At 38.3% G+C, this 17,094-nt stretch overlaps 1 long non-coding RNA gene across 2 annotated transcripts in view; it reads left to right on the top strand.

Annotated features, from left to right (window-relative positions):
* Positions 1-13,281, top strand: part of LOC130606554 (uncharacterized) — a 32,193-nt gene extending 18,912 nt beyond the window's left edge. The window contains exons 4-5 of one of the 2 annotated variants that reach the window (XR_008974008.1): positions 8,262-8,386; positions 13,165-13,281. This is a non-coding gene — a long non-coding RNA (uncharacterized LOC130606554). Of the gene's footprint in view, positions 1-8,261; positions 8,387-9,680; positions 10,939-13,164 lie in introns of those variants that run through there. The other variant, XR_008974007.1, reaches the window with a different exon arrangement.
* Positions 13,282-17,094: the final 3,813 nt, after the last annotated feature.

Genomic DNA, 17,094 nt, shown 5'->3' with positions numbered 1-17,094 from the left:
AAATATGCAAAGAAACTGGAAAAAATTATAGTGCACTATTTCAGCTGCTATTTCATGTATGGGCTGACTAAACATCTTCCAGGGAAGTCATTTTCTACTGAAAGATGCCAAGTCAATAAAATTTAGATGTCTGTCATACAGTAATATTATAAAACGCTGATATCTTGATACAGTTGGAATGGTCTGTTTTTAACCACAAACAAAAGTAAAATGCACATTTACTTGCAACAAGACATTTTCACTGTGGATTGCATTGTTTAAATTTCTCATCCTGATGTGGGAAGAAATTAAATTCTGATAAATCCTGCCAAAAAAAGGGCATTCTGTTCTTCAACTTGCTCTGTTTAGTATGTCTCAATAAATTCGTTGCAGGCTTGTTTGGTTTGCAAATAATCTCTCCTTGCTCTTTTCCTTTTTTAATTCTTTATAATCCTGCTGGGTTCTTTTTCAAGAATACTCAGTTATAAATGTTTTTTGCCAGATCTTGTCCTGAGGTATTCCTGCATAGCCTCAAGGTTTCTGATTGTGCTTTCTGTGACAGTTATCCTATTTTTTTGCCTTTGATATATTCCATGAATGGTTCTTAACAAACAATTCTGTTGATAAAGTACAAGAAAAAGAAATCAAAGGGTCTCTCTGCAGTGGTACCTCTGCAGGGCAAACAGGAATAAAGCACAGTAAACGTGTGTTTGTGTCACTCAAATTAGCAGATGGGAATCTGAAAGTGCTCTGCAAGAGAGATGGTGAGAAAAACCACCACTTTAATGTAGGCTCATTTCAGAAAAACACTATACTTTAGGCGAAATAACTCTATCCCACTAAATGTGTTTCTTGAGATCTAAATTACTATCTTTAGGCTCATAAAAGTTGCTCTTACACTAATAGATTGCAATTTTTTAAGGACAGGTGAAAATGGAAAAAAAAAGAAAACGGATACATGATTCCTTTGAACAGTACATGCACTGATACTAAGCACAACTATTTCTGGAGTTCATAATTACCTTTTTTCAAAAGCATAGCCAATATAAGGAAAAAAAAATAGGGTAATTGCCTTTGAGACCTCTGTGTTACTGCCCAAGAATGATGTGAAATGTGGCATCAAAATCGTACTTGGCATAAAAATTTGAACTCTGTCTCAACAGCATTAAAGAGGGAGAAATTGCCCAGTTCAACAATCTGGAAGAAGTGGAATATAGGGTAACCTGAGTTTCATATCTCAGAAAGATCTCTTTTGCTTGCTATTTCTTCTTGCCTGTTATTCAAAAATTAGTAAGAAGTGCTTCATTTTCTTGCCAGTTTCATCACAGAAGTCCTGGGAAACATCTGGACAGGTGTCTGAATAAAAGTACACTGAAGAAGCTTAACTACAGTAATTTTAATCAATAGTATTTCAGATATAAGCTTTCTTAATACATGATTTAAAAAAAAAAAAAGAAAAAGAAAGAAAATAGTAGAACGGGATGATATTCACCTGCACTCAAAACCACTCCAGTTAGTCTTCAGATTTGAATATTGTGCAATTTAACTCATCTCATACCACTGACATATCACTACCATGTTACAGACAAAGACAATACAAAAGCAGTATTTTAACTGACTCTAATATTGACCCTGGATTGTAAACTGGCTGCACCACAACAAATTGAAAGGAGAACAAGAAACACCCCCCCCCCCCAAAAAAAAAAAAAAAAAACAAAACAACTAGTAATTTAATGCTGAGATGATGATTAAGCAGCAGCGTATGCCACAGGTAAGTAGCAGGACCCATTTTGCTCAGTATCTTCATCAGCAGATTTGATACCAACAGAGCACAACCTCAGCAGATATGCAAGGAGGTTCAGTCCAGAAGGACCTTGAGAAACTTGGGGACTGAGCCAACGGGAGCCTCAAGAAGCTCAGCAAAAATTACCAAGTATTGCACTGGGGATGAGGTGACCACATGTGTCAGCACAGCTGGAAGACAACTGACTGAAGAGCAGCCCTGCTAAAAAGGGACCTGGGGATTGCAGCAAACATGAGGTCAAACATGAGCCAGCTTTGTGCTGTCATCATCAATGCGGGAGGCTGGTGCTGGGCTACATAAAGTGAAGCTCTACTCTTATTGCTGTTGAGACTGCAGTTGGGTAGTGCCCTGATTCCAGCCCCCCATTTCAAGAAAGTTGTTGAAAAGCTAGAGAGGGTCCAGTAGGTTTCTATCAAGGTGGCTGTGTCCCAGAGCTGCTCCTCAGAAGTTATGCACTAAGACAACTGGACTTAGTCTGATGAAGAGAAGTCTAAGGGGTAATTTGCCAGTAACCTAAAATTGCATGAAGGAGTTAGAAGACAATGGGACCAAACTCTTCTCAGCAATGGCAGGTGGTATAAAATAAGAAGAAATGTCCAAAACCTGCAGTTTGATAAGTTCAAAAAGCGTACAGGAAAAAATTCTTCAGTAGGAGAGTAACACAACACTGAAATAAGTTATTTTCAGAGTGGAATAAGTTATTTTTTTGAGATGATGGCAGCTTTGGGTTTTTTGTATTATTTTTTTATACTTGGCTACATAAAACCATTGCTAAAATCTCCAGAGTTGGAGACACATGCTTTTATGTGGTTTAAGTAAACAATGCTTTTGCAGTGGTTGAAGCAAACAGCCTCCAGAGGTCCCTAACAATCAACACTAACAATCAACTGCATCATCAGCTGCTGATGTCCTATCTGTAGTTCCTATCAAGGACACAAAGCTGTTTTAATGCAGTTCTCCTCCCTCTTTTCCAGTTGAAAGAACTGTCATAACAGACAATTCTTCCTTCATCTCTCAAGACTGATCTAATTTCTCCAACACTAACACCAACCTACTTTGGAAGCATGTGAGGCAACACTAATGGAGTGCCTCAAAGCAATCCCTGAAAAGCTCCCGGTCAGCAAAACAACAGTGCATCTATTTCTACCATCCTCATTAACATGCTCTAGATTTAGTGAATTCTTGCTTATTTTAACAGGACTGTTCATCACAGATCTAGGGTAGTAGGGAGGCCTTAATATAGACAGCTTCTATTTCCACCTCGAGCAAGAGTACATGAAGTTATTTACATTTATAGCATATAAATGTCATAATAAAGACTGTTTTAGGAATAGCTATGTTAGAATAGAATTTGAGAGGCAGACCTTAATATAGACAGCTTCTATTTCTACCTCCAGCAAGAGTACATGAAGTTATTTACATATATAGCACATAAATATCATAATAAAGACTGCTTTAGAAACAGCCATGTTAGAATAGAATTTGAGATCACTTCAGTTCTGCACAGCTTTAATTTTCACATACCCCTGGGGGATTCTTATCAGCCATGAAAAATGTTCTGGAGAAAAAAATTGTTTCTCTAAAAGTTTTGAACTTCTCAAGTGTGCTTTTTGGACGCTTGCCTGGGTAACAAGTTTCCATACTTAGGAAGCACAGGGCGGATTAACGTACACTAATGAAAAATTTTCACTTCAAATTGCAAAATAATTTTTATTTTTAAAATTTTCCTTTGTTTCTCATAGGGTTGACATCAAAAGAAAAGCTCGAGCTTAACAAAAATGCTTCAGTTGATCCATCCTGAAGTATTCTAGGTGGATGGAAATTTTAAACATTGACGTCTTTCAATTTGGAAGTTATTCTCCCACCAAGAGATCCAATCTTACTTCATTCCACTTCAAAATTTCAAGCCAATGATATATAATGCCATCATGAAGAAGGTAATTATAAATATATACACAGCAATACATCATTCCTAATTATTAGGAAATATAAGGGGTTACCATAATTATTTTAATTTGGATTTGGTCTGCAGTCATTTAAATTTCATAGGTTCTTTTCATATATATCTGTTTAGACATATTAGGATTGATTAGGAGTGGAAATATACAGTATAAGCAATGCCAATAATACTTTTTTCTTCCAATTTTGAGAGCTGTCCTCTATTCTTTGAGAGTAGAGAATCTGATAGCCTTATCAGGCATGTGTGTGGTACAAAGCTCCCGCCACCTGCCTTCTGCAAGATTTACCATGCAATTCTCCAAATCAGAAGGGAAAAAAAATCAGTCAGCCTCTGTGCTTCAGCTGAGAAATGCCTTTTTCATTGAGTAACTTAAATTAGGAATCTTTAAGCCTTGGTTTCAAGAGGAATATAGGGCACTTCAACAAAAATAAAGACAATTCTTTTATGAAAAATTCTCTGATGTGGAGCTACGTATCAGCTCAACTGGTTTTAGCTCTCTTCTTCAAAAAATGATATGATTGAAAAACCCCATGCTTTTCCATAAAGGTATCCTGAAAAAGGGGAAAGTGGGACGTCCAAGGGTGCTGATACAGGAAGTTGGGTATTTTTTTAATTCCACTTACTCTTATGAAAGTAGAAATAGATTTTCCCATTAAAATGTCTAAATAACGGCTTGCTCTGTTTTCAGAGGATAAAAGAAAAAACTAAAAACAAAGAATTACATCCACAAAGTGCTCCTTTGCCCTCCAAAACATCTTTCAACCTGCTACAGCATGTATCAAGTGGAGCCACGGTGTCTGCTGATGTGTCTGCTCTGGGTGGGGAACTTCAGAGCCTGGCAGGGAGCTTATACTGTTGCCATGCAGAAGCAGAGGGGAGCATTTGATCAGTGTTATTTCAGTTCTGCAACTACCTTACGCTGACTGGTATGTTTATGATAAGATTATTTTAATCTGTTGTTTATTCCTTTGTTTCTTGGTTTATTCTTAGCTATATGAAAGAAAATATTTGAAGTAATAAAGGCCAGCTGCTATAGTATTACTTACTTGTTAGGACAGTATTTCAAATGCCTGTTGTATGCCTTTATCTACAACTACAGTACATTGTGGAGTCTAAGCTGCTGCAGCACCAACCTTTAATTATGATCATTTAATCAATATTATAGATTTAAAAACTAAGTAGCTTTTCTTTTGTTCCTTATCTTGTAATCAGAGAAATCTTCACTTTGTATGTACTGACATGCTGTGAAATCTCCCAGGTTTTATTTCCTCCTTTCAATACTGCACACCAGCTCATCACAGGGTCATTCTAGTTTCATTGAAGGTGGGAACATGTTTACCTCATTAGAAAAAAAACCCCAAGCAATCAACCAAAAAACCACAGCCCTTCTTTAGCCCAAAACCCCACGCAAACCAAAAAAACCCAAAACAAACCAATGATCCGAGTCACCAGAAAAAGCAGTACATCAAAGTCCAATTGGGAACTGCACAAAACAGCTTTCAGCCCCTGTGATACTGTGGGGTCAGATGCCTTGAGGGATGCAGACATCAGGCACCAAAAAGTAAAACGTGAACCTGCTCTTAGTCATTTTCATCCTATTTCTGTGAGAAAATACATCTTTTTCCTGGGAAGATTTGTATCTCCTCCACATAGGCATAAGGCAGCCCCTTCACACCTCACAGATCCATGGTCCTGCTTTTCTGTCAAGGGACCTGTGAGTGACTCATACTGCTCCCCTCATAAGAGCCTTATACTAGCAGTGAAAGTGTTGTCCAATTCCCAGGAATGTTTCCCCTTCATTTCTTTAACTAGAGGTTGCATTTATTATATCCAGATGAACTTGAGAGCAGGAGGTTGCTAATCAGAATGGCCATCACTTTAATCAGGAAGGGATGGCAAAAACTTCCACCTTCACTCGAGCAGGAAACAAAGCAATTCAGTGGGCAATGAAGATGCCCAATTCTCCTAAATATCTGGTTCCCAGGGTGAGAATTTTAAGCACTTAAAGGTGCAAGATTTAGTATGAGTGTTTCCTGTAAATAAGATCTGTAAACTCCTCGGTCAAGACCATATTCATGTATTCCAAACTGGAAGCCAAAAGTTCAACCTCATTGGTGGCAGCTTGCCCTCCCTGATTTGTAGCTTCCCTGGGGATTCATCTCCTTTTGGTTGGTACTTCAAGAACTGTACAGCTTCTCCTCTCCTCCTTCACTGTGCTTTCATCACTGATAATGACAAAACCTCGCCAAGAAATAAAACCCTGGGAGAAGACAACTGGCTCATGAAGAACTGGCTCATGAAGTGCTGGGTTAGATTCTCAGCTGGGATAAGCAGGCATAGCTCTGTGTAATCTGTTAGAGTTATATTCATTTGCATCATCTGCAGAACCCTTAGAGAGCAAAAAACTCTCTTTCGCCAATGAAGAGATGAAGAGCATGGCTACTGGGCAGCTTCCCTCCCTTCTGCCCAGCTAGGTAACAGATTCCTTTTGTTTCCACAGTAAACTCACAGCTTAAGCTATCCACTGTGAAATGTTATTTGAAATTGTAGTATAATACCTTTTATTCTGTTATTGAATCATACTCAGCACATCAGAGTTAGGAAAGTCAAGAAAGGAAGGTGATGTTAAGAAAGCAGCACAGGATGAAGGTCAGGAGTTGTGCACCAAAGACTAGATACTGCTGAGCATTTTCCAGACAGTCTGCTGCAGATCAAGTGAAATCTGTCTTTGTGAAAAGTGTTGAAGCAACTTTTTTCATCAATCATATAAATACTTCTCCATCATACAGATGTTTGTTGGGTAAGCAACATTTACTGGGGTGGTATTTATTTCCTTATCATCATCATCTGTGTGCTTATAAACACAGAAGTGGTGTATATAAAAGGTGGATTGTGCTATAAAAGGAGGATTTAAGTGCTGATGGAAACACATTTGGATGTCAGAATTATGTACCCAGGTTCCCATATACATGGAATATACTTTCTCATTGGACAGAAGGCAGCTGCTTTTGAAACTTTGAAACAAATAGCGATGCCCTACTGTAGCTTGAAATTATAAAGTAATGGGATAAATCTGATACATTTGTCCTTAACTAAGGGGTAATACAGAGCTCTTCACATAAATGGGAATTTTGCATAGGAAGCTAAATGGATATTTAGGTTTAGGAATAAAAAGAAACCAGAATAAGAGAGCCAAATTCAATTTAGAAACAGGAATGAGTATGATAAAAATGGATATAGGCAGATGGAACAGACTGAAACATCTCTGTAGAGAAAGGTTAATATTGTTAAGATGAATATCCCAAACTACTGTATATTTTTAGTTCCTTAGCAGTATATATATCACATGGCTTCCGGTAAGGTGGCATACTGCTGGTTTACTCTCAAAGTTAAGTTTCTTTTAGAGTTTACAAGATCTAACAATACCAGAAGTCTGTTCCATCTCAGCAAATGAATAAGGATTGCTTCATTTGTATCAGAATGATTCCTCACAATGTTTGCAATCCAGTGAGTACAGCACCATGACAGGATAGAAACTGTAAGTAAACAAAGTAAACTAACTGGAAAACTAAGTAAAAAAAAAAGTGATTTTTTTTTTTTTTCCATTCTCTTCACTGATTGAAGCACCTACCCATAAAAAATAGTTAACAAGTACAAAGGTAATCAATAGCAGTGGTGCAACGCAGTATTAGAATTTGCTGGGGGGTTTTGTTGTTGTTTTGAGTAAGTTTTAGTAACAGTGATAAGAACTTCCTCATTTTATATTCATCTCCTCTAGACACTGTCTGTAACACAGCATAAAAGTCTTTCAAAAAGACAGTGTAAGAGTCCTAAGAGGTTCAGAGGAGGAAATCTTGTTTAGTCTGCCTGTAGTCTGAGTTTCAGTTTTGCTTTGCTTATAATATGCAAGAAGTTTTTGAACAAGCAAATAGAGGTTTTTCCTCTACTTCTAATGCTGTCCCTATCTTCCCTACCCTACTCACCTTTCCCAGTCAAAGAAATAAGCCTTCTATCACTGATATCCTTGTAGTTTGAAATTGCGTTATAGAGTATAGTTAGGTTTTATATAATTTTTTTTTTTTTTTTACCACTTTGGTAATGCAATTCTTCCCACCTTTTTGATAACTCCAGAGTTGAGTGAACCAGACAGTAAATATAATTGTGATCACCAAATGTGTTACTGCCTGGCTGGAGGAATAGTTATCATAAGCACCTACTGAAAGATCACACTTCATTAAGTACATGTATAATGCAATAAATAAGATTTAAATAAACATTCACCTATAGTAGAGGACTTCTACACACTCAGAGAAAATGCATATGTGACTACAGAGACAACCAAAATAATCTGCTTGCAATAAAAGTGTGTCTAAAACTGGCACAAATATGTCAATCAAAATCAACTGCTGCACAGAGTGAAAAATGCATGAAGTCTATATTACTGAAATCACAACAGGATAAAACACAGTTTACTTGCCTATCCTGTCCTTTGCTCAACATCTTTCTCTTGCCCTCCAGGGTGGAATAACAGACTTTGCCAGTTGTCCTGTCCATCAGAGTTTTACAAGAACATCGTTCTCAAGCCTTAGATTTCAGCAAGACAAGCTCAAAATGAATCTGCTGACTGCACATTTGTGCCCAAGGTAAAGAAAAAGCAAACAAGCTTCATATTCACAGAGCCACTGTACAAAGGCATTCAGATCTTTCTGATGCTGTTAATTTCCTGCTGAAGTAAAGCAGTCATTTCACTGAAAACCAAGGAAAACATAAAGGTGTATCTTATCTCAGATATCAATGAGATAAATATGATAAAGTTAATTACTTGGCCACCTGAATTCAATACATAAATCATACGACAGCTTGGTTGACTGCAATTGTTAATCTGCTATAAATATATTTATTTATTCATATCTGTGTCACTAAGAAATGTCATGCCTTTGGGAGGAATAAAAAGTCAAATTTGAGTTTAGTTATATTTATACTAATATATGCAGATTTAAACAGTTTATATGGAATTTAAAGATAAATTTCATCAGGTTCTTCTGATTGTGGAAATAACTTGCTTTGCCTGTCCTGCAGCATTACTGTTTGTTTATCATTTTGAAGTTCACAAGGTAATTGCCTCATTATCTCTTAATCTAATTTCACAGAGAAATGACAATCCCTAGCTGCTGAGGTCATGGCCCATCAAAAATAATGCTGTCTCTAATTTTATATCCGATCTCTGGTAGATCTTAATTTGCTTATCTCAGTTCTTATATATCGACTAAATCGCTGAATTCTATTAAAATCTCCACCAGCTGTCCAAGATTTAAGACTGAACTACTGAATTGAGGCTTATTGAATTATTAAGACATTATTGCCAATGTGAGTCAATAAAACAATAATTAAAATATACACAATTAATATGATTTTTAGACTACGGTATACCATTTAAATTCAGTCTGAATATGGCTCTCTATACACGTACATAAAAATACCCTACCACCTCAACATTACAATAATGTCTATTTTTTTTTTTCCTTTATACAGTTAGACTGACATTAACTGCAAGAGCTTTGGGAAAGAAGTTAATAATAAAAACATTGCACAAATTTTCTTGGGTGGATGTTTTAATATTTTCCATATTGTATTTTCCTATATAATGCTTCAAATTGAACCCTCCGAAACATTATTCTCATATACATACTGACAATCTCATTCTCTAAAGAGTTATACTTAATGCCATATTTAGCTTCCTCCTCTAATCTCTGTGTTCATGTTTCCTACACAAAGAGAATGACAGATACCTTGGTGATAGTCACTCTTGGTTTCAAGGGTTTCTGTTTATACCAGTGCTGGCACGTTTCTGTTGCTGGAGGAGAGAAAGAGTTCACACAAGTGGACAAAAACATGTTTAATAAATACCTGTTGACCAATCATTGCTTGCTCTGGCAGGTCATTGGGAAATCTGATGTCTTCACATCCCCCTTTATCTTCCTGCATCCTTGCTGAGGCTGTCAACCCTTAGGAGATCCCACTTGAATAGATAGCTCCCCAAAGTGTTATCTTACTCTTGCTACCACATCACACTAAGTACTATGCTTTTCTACTTCTCTTTCCACAAATCTCTTGCTTCTGATAGCAGTTGCATCTCTGCCACCACTGGCATCCCACCAGTTGAAAAGATTATCACAGCATAAGTAAGAGGCAGTGGCAGTTGATGCACCTTCTTCACAACTTGCAAATACCTAACTTTGGAGACAAGTGTGTTGCAGCTAGATTCGTGGGGCCAGCACCTCTGCTTCTCCACTTTGTTACAGCAAAACTAATTTAAAGCACATGTTTGTAAAAAATCATTCTCTTTCTGAAGGGCAGGTTCCCAAGGTGACCCGCGGCCTTATCATTTTCTATTGGAGCACAAAGGTAGTCTCTAAATGAAAGATTTACTAGAGAAAAGAGATTTTCTAAATATGCGCAGGAAGACTGATTCTTCACTGGAGGGAGAATTTAACTTCTCATTACCATTTGTCTTACATGGCAGAAATACATTCAAAGTCAAAGAATTTTCTAGCATTCATCACCAAGGCGGGTGAAAGGCAAAAGATGCTTATCAGCACCTCCCACAGTGATGTTAACTGGATGTGCATGGAAGCTGAGAGATTATTAATCACAGGACTGAAAGATCAGGGTTTTATAAGCTGGTTTAGATATCCTTGGTACTTCACTGTCTGCTTGAAACTGAGCAGAGAGAAAAGTCAGGAATCAGAATCAATTCATCCTGAGGTCTCTTGCTTCTCATTCTTTGCTGGAGGTAGAACTTTCATTACCTGTGTTCTTGTAATTTGACAGTTTGTTCAAAAACTGGCACAACATCACTTTCTGTCTACGACTTCACTTGTGCTGCTCTCTAGTGACAGCCTTAGAATTACCCAGTTGCAGTGCTTCACATTTGAGGTTTTTTGAAGCTTGGCCTGTTTCAAGAAAGTGAGGACATCTCGCTACATGCTGTTTTGGAGGGGGAGGACACAGGATGGAAGAGAGGAAAATACACTTCTTCAGCAAAGTGTTTTTTATGTCATGTTAGTGCTTTGTGTGAGGAACCGAAGTCCTGTCACTGACTAGAGAGTAGGAAGGAACAGAAAAAGAAACATCAGTCCACCTGCAAAGGATAGAATCTAATGTTAACTAGTGCAGGCAGGTTTTCATTCTCCCAGTCCCTCCATTCTCCGTGCCCTCCAGCTTCACATTCCCCACCAGCCCCACCTGGTTGGTGAGAACAAGGCCCAGCATAGCACCCCTCCTCATTAGGTCCTCTGCCCCTTGGAGAAGGAAGTTATCTTCAACACATTCCAGGAACGTTTTGGATTGCTTATATCCTGCTGTGTGGTCCATCCAACAGATATCAGGTGGTTGAAGTCCCCCGGGAGGACCAGGGCTTGTGAATATGAGGCTGCTCCTACCTGTCTATAGAGAGCCTCATCTCTTGGTCTATCTGGTCAGGTGGCCTGTATCAAACCCCCAGTGTAGTGCCACCTGTCCCCACTCTTCTTTTAATCTTGACTCCTAAAATCTTGGTCAGCTCCTCATGCATCCCTAGGTGGAGCTCTGCACCCTCCAGTTGGTCACTGACGTAGGTGGCAACACCCCTTCCTTCTCTTCCATTCCAACACTCCAGTCACAGGAACCATCCCACCATGTCTCCGTGATGCCAGTAAGATCATAGCCCTGCAGACGCGTGCATGTCTAACTTGTTTGTTCTCCGTGCTATGCACATTTGTTTTCATGAACACTGTCTTCCAGGACCTCTAACAAGAAAATAATTTCGTAAGAATATTTAATTAAAACCAGGTGAATGTTTATTGATTGAGAATCAGGTTTTTTTTTCTGCTTCAAACTGTTTATGAGCAAGTATTCTTTTTTATTAACATATTCCTTTACGAAAGATATTCGTTTACTAGTTCAGACATACTATTTTTGATGTCAGCATACTGTACCATTTTATCTACTTGCTCTTCATGGTTCATAACTATTCCTAGGTTACTAGACACTATCTGTGCTTCCTGAAACTTTAAAAATGGAAGACAACAAAGCAATAAATAGCAAATACTGAATTAATAACAAATAATACACCTCTGGCAAGAACCATTTGATGAAAAAACACCTACACAAAGGAACTGTGAATCATCCAGAGCTCATGAGCATTTTCAACAGTATCTTGCAGTTGCCACAAACAACAAATAATACAGCTAAAGAACAGCCGCAGAATGAAGCAAGCCTATTTATTCAGATTTGCATTGATGAACCTACATTTCCTTCATCCAGTATTTATTGGCCCATAAGGATCTTCCTCCCTACTGCTACAAAATATTTTGAAATATCTTTCCACTCACTCCGGCCTCGGACCATTACAAACATGATGTTGAGCCTAGCACAACACAATTATTCAGAATCTGCTTTTATGTTACACGAATAATGTGGAGCACGTCTTCCCAGCAATGTGCACTTTACTGAGGTGATAAGTCTGGCTGCTACCTCAGTAACCTGTTAGTCACAACTGAAGTAGTCTTCTGTTTCCATCAAGGGTCCTAGCTATCAGGCTGATGAGAACAATTTTGACTGTATTGAGAATTTGAAGCAAGCATGCAGCTCCAGTGCCTGTTGTCTCTTCTTCACTTTTACTTTCTGTTTCACAACATCTGGTTGTCTTTTTGCTCTCACAGTTGAATAGATTGTGAGAAGAGAGAGGCTGCACGCTCTTGCAAGGATTTTTGTTTGCTCGTTCTCCAAATTTTTCCTTCTTTTGACAAGACAAAAGGATTCCCTGCCCTAAAATTTTCTTTTGGAAATCAGTGATCATAAGAACACATAAAAATATAAGAAAGTCCATACTAAAAAGTCTGTGTAGCCTAGCACCTGCCTCCTATCACATGCTAATAGCTCATGCCCACAGAATAATTAAGAGAGGCAACATAGCAACACTGGCTTAGCATCGTCTCCTAACCTCAGGTGATACCTGAAGCAGAGATGATTCTTTTAATATTTAATAACCTTAACTAGTGTCTTGTCAGTAACACACCCATTTCCTTTTCAAACTTTGAGAACTTTAGGATCCATTGCACCCTGTGGCCAGGTGTTCCAGAGCTCAACCATAGGCTGTGTAACAGGGCAAATCTCTGGTTTGAACCTGGCTGGTGTTAATTTTATTTGATGTCCTATAGTCTTTGTATACACAAATCTTTTATTCTTGTAAAAATAAATATTAGCTGACTTTTATACAACGATATTGGATCACAATGGATGTTATAAATGAGTTCATTGTCATCTCTGTATTATCAAAGGCAAACAGACAGTAAAAGAACAGGCTGGGTGGAGGTGATAGCAGGGCTACTGAAGTCCTGCCTGTTGCTCTAATATGAGGACTCTAACTATTCCTTTTCAGCATTAGTTTTGCTTACAGCCAAAGACAGTTTCCCTAACACTGCCTCTCCCCTCAAAGCATCCAAATTCCAAACCTCATTAAAACAGCAACATTCGTTTATCTGCCCAGGAGGAGGTCAGGCTGACTGGTTCTCTCGGATGACTCTGGATACCTTGCAGACTGAAAAGTACTGCAGAGGTACAGTGCGCTCCTTGCAGAGGAGGCAGAGCAGAAACACCCGCTCCCACTCACCTGCAGGTACAGATCAATCTGTCAAACCCTCTGGGCAGCAAAGCTGATGAAGACAAGATCCTGCGCTGCCACTGTAGGTTAATGCATCAGCTATGAAATAGTCCATATCCTGAAAAGACTTCCCTAGGACTGTTCAAATGGGTAAAGGTAAGCTGTGCACAAGGCTCTGATCTATCACAGCATGAATATGTGTGAAATACTCAGGGCTGGGTCAGCATACCCCTCCTATGTTCAAAGACTGCCAGATATGTCCTCTGACAATACAAAGCATCAACTAAGGTTATTCAGCCTCAGATTTGACTGGAAAATTTCCACATGTAAGTTTTTCAAAATCTGCAAAGTGCTGTTGTTTGAAACAAAACATCTCACAAAACCAAAAAGCTGGCTGCAGCATATTCAGGATGTTGACTATGGCCATAGCAAAAGAGGTCGTGCAAAAAAACCCACCACAGAAGAGCCAGTACCCTTATGATTAGCCCCAGGAAAGACCTAGGTGTTTCCCCCAATTCTGATTTTAAACCAGCATTTCCTAGTAGCCAGTGTATGGCCTGCTCTGCAAAGAGTATCTCTTGTTTCTGGCAATTGCATTTCATGAGAAGCAGAGATTTGGCTCAAAGGACAGCAAGTGGGCTAAGACTGAATAAGAAATCCAGGTAATAGCTGGAACCTGCATAAAGTCATTCAGGCTTAAAATATTTTCCTTATTCTTTGGAAAAAGCCAACAATTTTCTGTGTTGGTTTTAACCAGATAATTGGAAGCCATCAAAAGTTATTCCTAAATTAACATGAGTCATGAGAGTCTTAATGTTGTATATTAAATAAAACAGTTCCCACCATGCTCATATTGCGTAATATTGTTGAAAAGTGCCAAGGGATGGAGATTCTACCAGGCATCATTACATCCCCTTGATGAGGTGTCTTCTATTTAATTTCTCTAGAATCCTGCTGCTGGAAACATTATTGCACTAATTAGGACTGTTTACATGTTAGCTATTTTCTGCAGATCCAAAAAGGAACATGTTTTGGATATCTATGATTAAAGTTATTTGCTTTATCTTAGATGTTGATACTACTTGTGATGTAGGGCCTGCCACAATTCTAAGGTATTCCTTACAGAGATAAATCTGGAGGAAATTAGTATTTTTATCATAGCTTGCCATGAAAAATTACAAATGCATAAAAAACAATCTTTGTAGTTTAAACTATATGAACAGTGCAACATCATAATTCTGTACAGTTGTGTGGAATTTGTTTTTATGTAGATTGCACTTCGTCTCATTAACTACCATCATATAAACATCATTAGTATTCTGAAAGACTGTCTTAATAAAACAAGTATGTAATATTTTGTTGCTTTATCTGTGCGCAGAAATCACTAAATTGTATATAGTAGTGCAACTGTTGCTGCCGTATTACTATACTTGGAGTAGATTTTGCTGCTACCTTACTCTTGAAAACAGTACAACTAGCCAGGCTGCAAATTGCAAAGAAAGGATTTTGCATTTGGGCAAATATCACTTTGGTCTAAAGGAAAGAATAACTAAATTTTTTACTACTGTCTCCGAAGCTAAAAGGCACTTTAGTGCCCGGGCAAGTGCTCATGCTCTTTGGGGCAGGTGAAACCCCATAAATCAATTGCACAAATTCACCAGCTCTTCACAGCCAAGTCACATGAGCAAGGCTCATCCCACTAACTGAAAGCTAGAAAATCCTGCTCTATGTCTGCACAGAACTAATCGGCTTGCAGCAAGTTTCATGCATTTTTCATTTTAAACAAATCTCTGAAGTCTCATAAATCTAGGTTTACCACGTTTGTAAAGCTACAGACCTCCCAATTTGTACTCTAATTATGTTTTGTTATTGTTATTATCAGCTTATTCTTGCTATGACTGTTTTTGTGTCACTTGGAATTGATGCTAATACTCCCTGACATACGGCTTGACATATATTAAGAATGCAGAAAATGAAATGACAGAACTAATTAAAAGTCCATCTGTTCAGTTAATTTAGAGGTATGCCAAACAGTTCAAGTGAGACTTGGTCAGCAGCAAATCACATCCACCTGTACTGTTTGGTTAGCAGTTACTGTCCTGGGTAATGTTATTTCCTTAGAAACACTCCACTATTCAGTTCAGGGACTGCACACTGAGCAGTGAGAGCATGGAAAACATGGCTATTACTCTTGAACAGAAATAGTGCACGTAAAAACGTAGTATAAGCCTACTAAATGAAAAAAGACATACAGCAAAGTGCTGTATATCATGTTGACTCACTCCATTAATTGTAATGACTGTGCCTCCAAGACACAGAACAATCACATCAGTATTACCTATAGAGATATTGCAGCTCTCTATCCAGAAAAAGTTTTCCACCTAATGTCAATGGTCTGTGCTTTTCTCTCCTGTGAGCCCACCAAAATTAATAGAGTTTTGCTAAGAACACATTTGGTCTCATCTGATTATGGCATACTGAACATACTATCTTACAGTCTGGCTTCTGTGTTACTGCTTTACATGCAGAAAATATAATAATTCAAGAAGCATTCAACTGGCAATCTAGACCTTTTTTGTTTTAAAAAGAAATGAAAATAAGGGTGTCTCAATCTGGTGAACAGCAATCTGTCATGTGGCAGATCTATATTATCACAGATTAGGTATATTTCCTCTCTACCAAAGAAATTTTGCTAGAGTAAGAAAAGCATCTATATATGAAATAAGCTAATCAGCATTTTCTTCCTGCTCCTCCTGCAGTCGGCTTCCCTCCAGCATGTACTACTTGTGTTTGTATTCCAGACTCCAGAGAAGGCAGTGCATGCGCACTCCTACACACACAGGGACTTCTGTGGCCATTCACATCAATTTTCGAAAGCTGAAACCAGTGGACAGCTTTAAAGAGTTTAAAGCAGACAGAAGCTACCTATTTTTAACCTGAGATTACCAAAACAGCCATCACAGAACAGCAAAACAGCAATTTCAACAATAGGCACCAAGTATTTCTCACCAGCAAAAACTTTTCCCATTTCTTGTGCTCAGCACAGTTTCAGGGCAGTAGACAGGGCATTGAGAAATGCTGTGTTGATCTCAGAATTTGGGATATGATCAGCACTACAGTTATCTTGTATTGTCAACAGAAATGATCCTTTAGTTTCCTATTCAGTGACAGCAGCTCAGTGAAAGACAGCCTCACAAACGATTTCCATCTCTCATTAGAACAAATCTGAACTCCAGCTACCAGGGGGCGTCACTATTATTGATTAACAAAGGACAGTTTGCTAAAACTAGGTTCCAAAAAATGTAACAATTGTCAGTCATCTTAAAAATAGCATCTCGGCTTGCCCTGTGTGTGTGTGATGTGGATTTTTTTTTTGGATTGAAAGGGACAGATTTACTAGATGCTGCTGCCACTGGGGACATTAGTCCTATGGAAATCTCATCTAGTTACATCTATATGTTAGTGTTTCTGGTCCAAGCCATAACTCCTACTATATAATCAAGCATCCTTAGGATTTCCACAGTAAGAAAGATAAGGTTGTGACCCTGAATAACCTTTTCTGAGCTTTCTCTACAAAATGTTGTGGCAAAGCTGGCCCCAGCCTGTTCCTACATACACCAGTACAGCTGTGAGAACACATGGCTGTGCTGGGAAAGACTACATTTTAGAGCAAGCCCTTCACCCTAAGCACTGAAATCCAGAGAGAAG

Source organism: Pezoporus wallicus, unplaced genomic scaffold (assembly GCF_028554395.1).
Source record: "Pezoporus wallicus isolate ANWC-B61680 ecotype Strahan unplaced genomic scaffold, APGP_CSIRO_Pwel_v1 contig_749, whole genome shotgun sequence".
Taxonomy (NCBI): domain Eukaryota; kingdom Metazoa; phylum Chordata; class Aves; order Psittaciformes; family Psittacidae; genus Pezoporus; species Pezoporus wallicus.
This window is presented reverse-complemented; position numbering and strand designations above follow the sequence as displayed.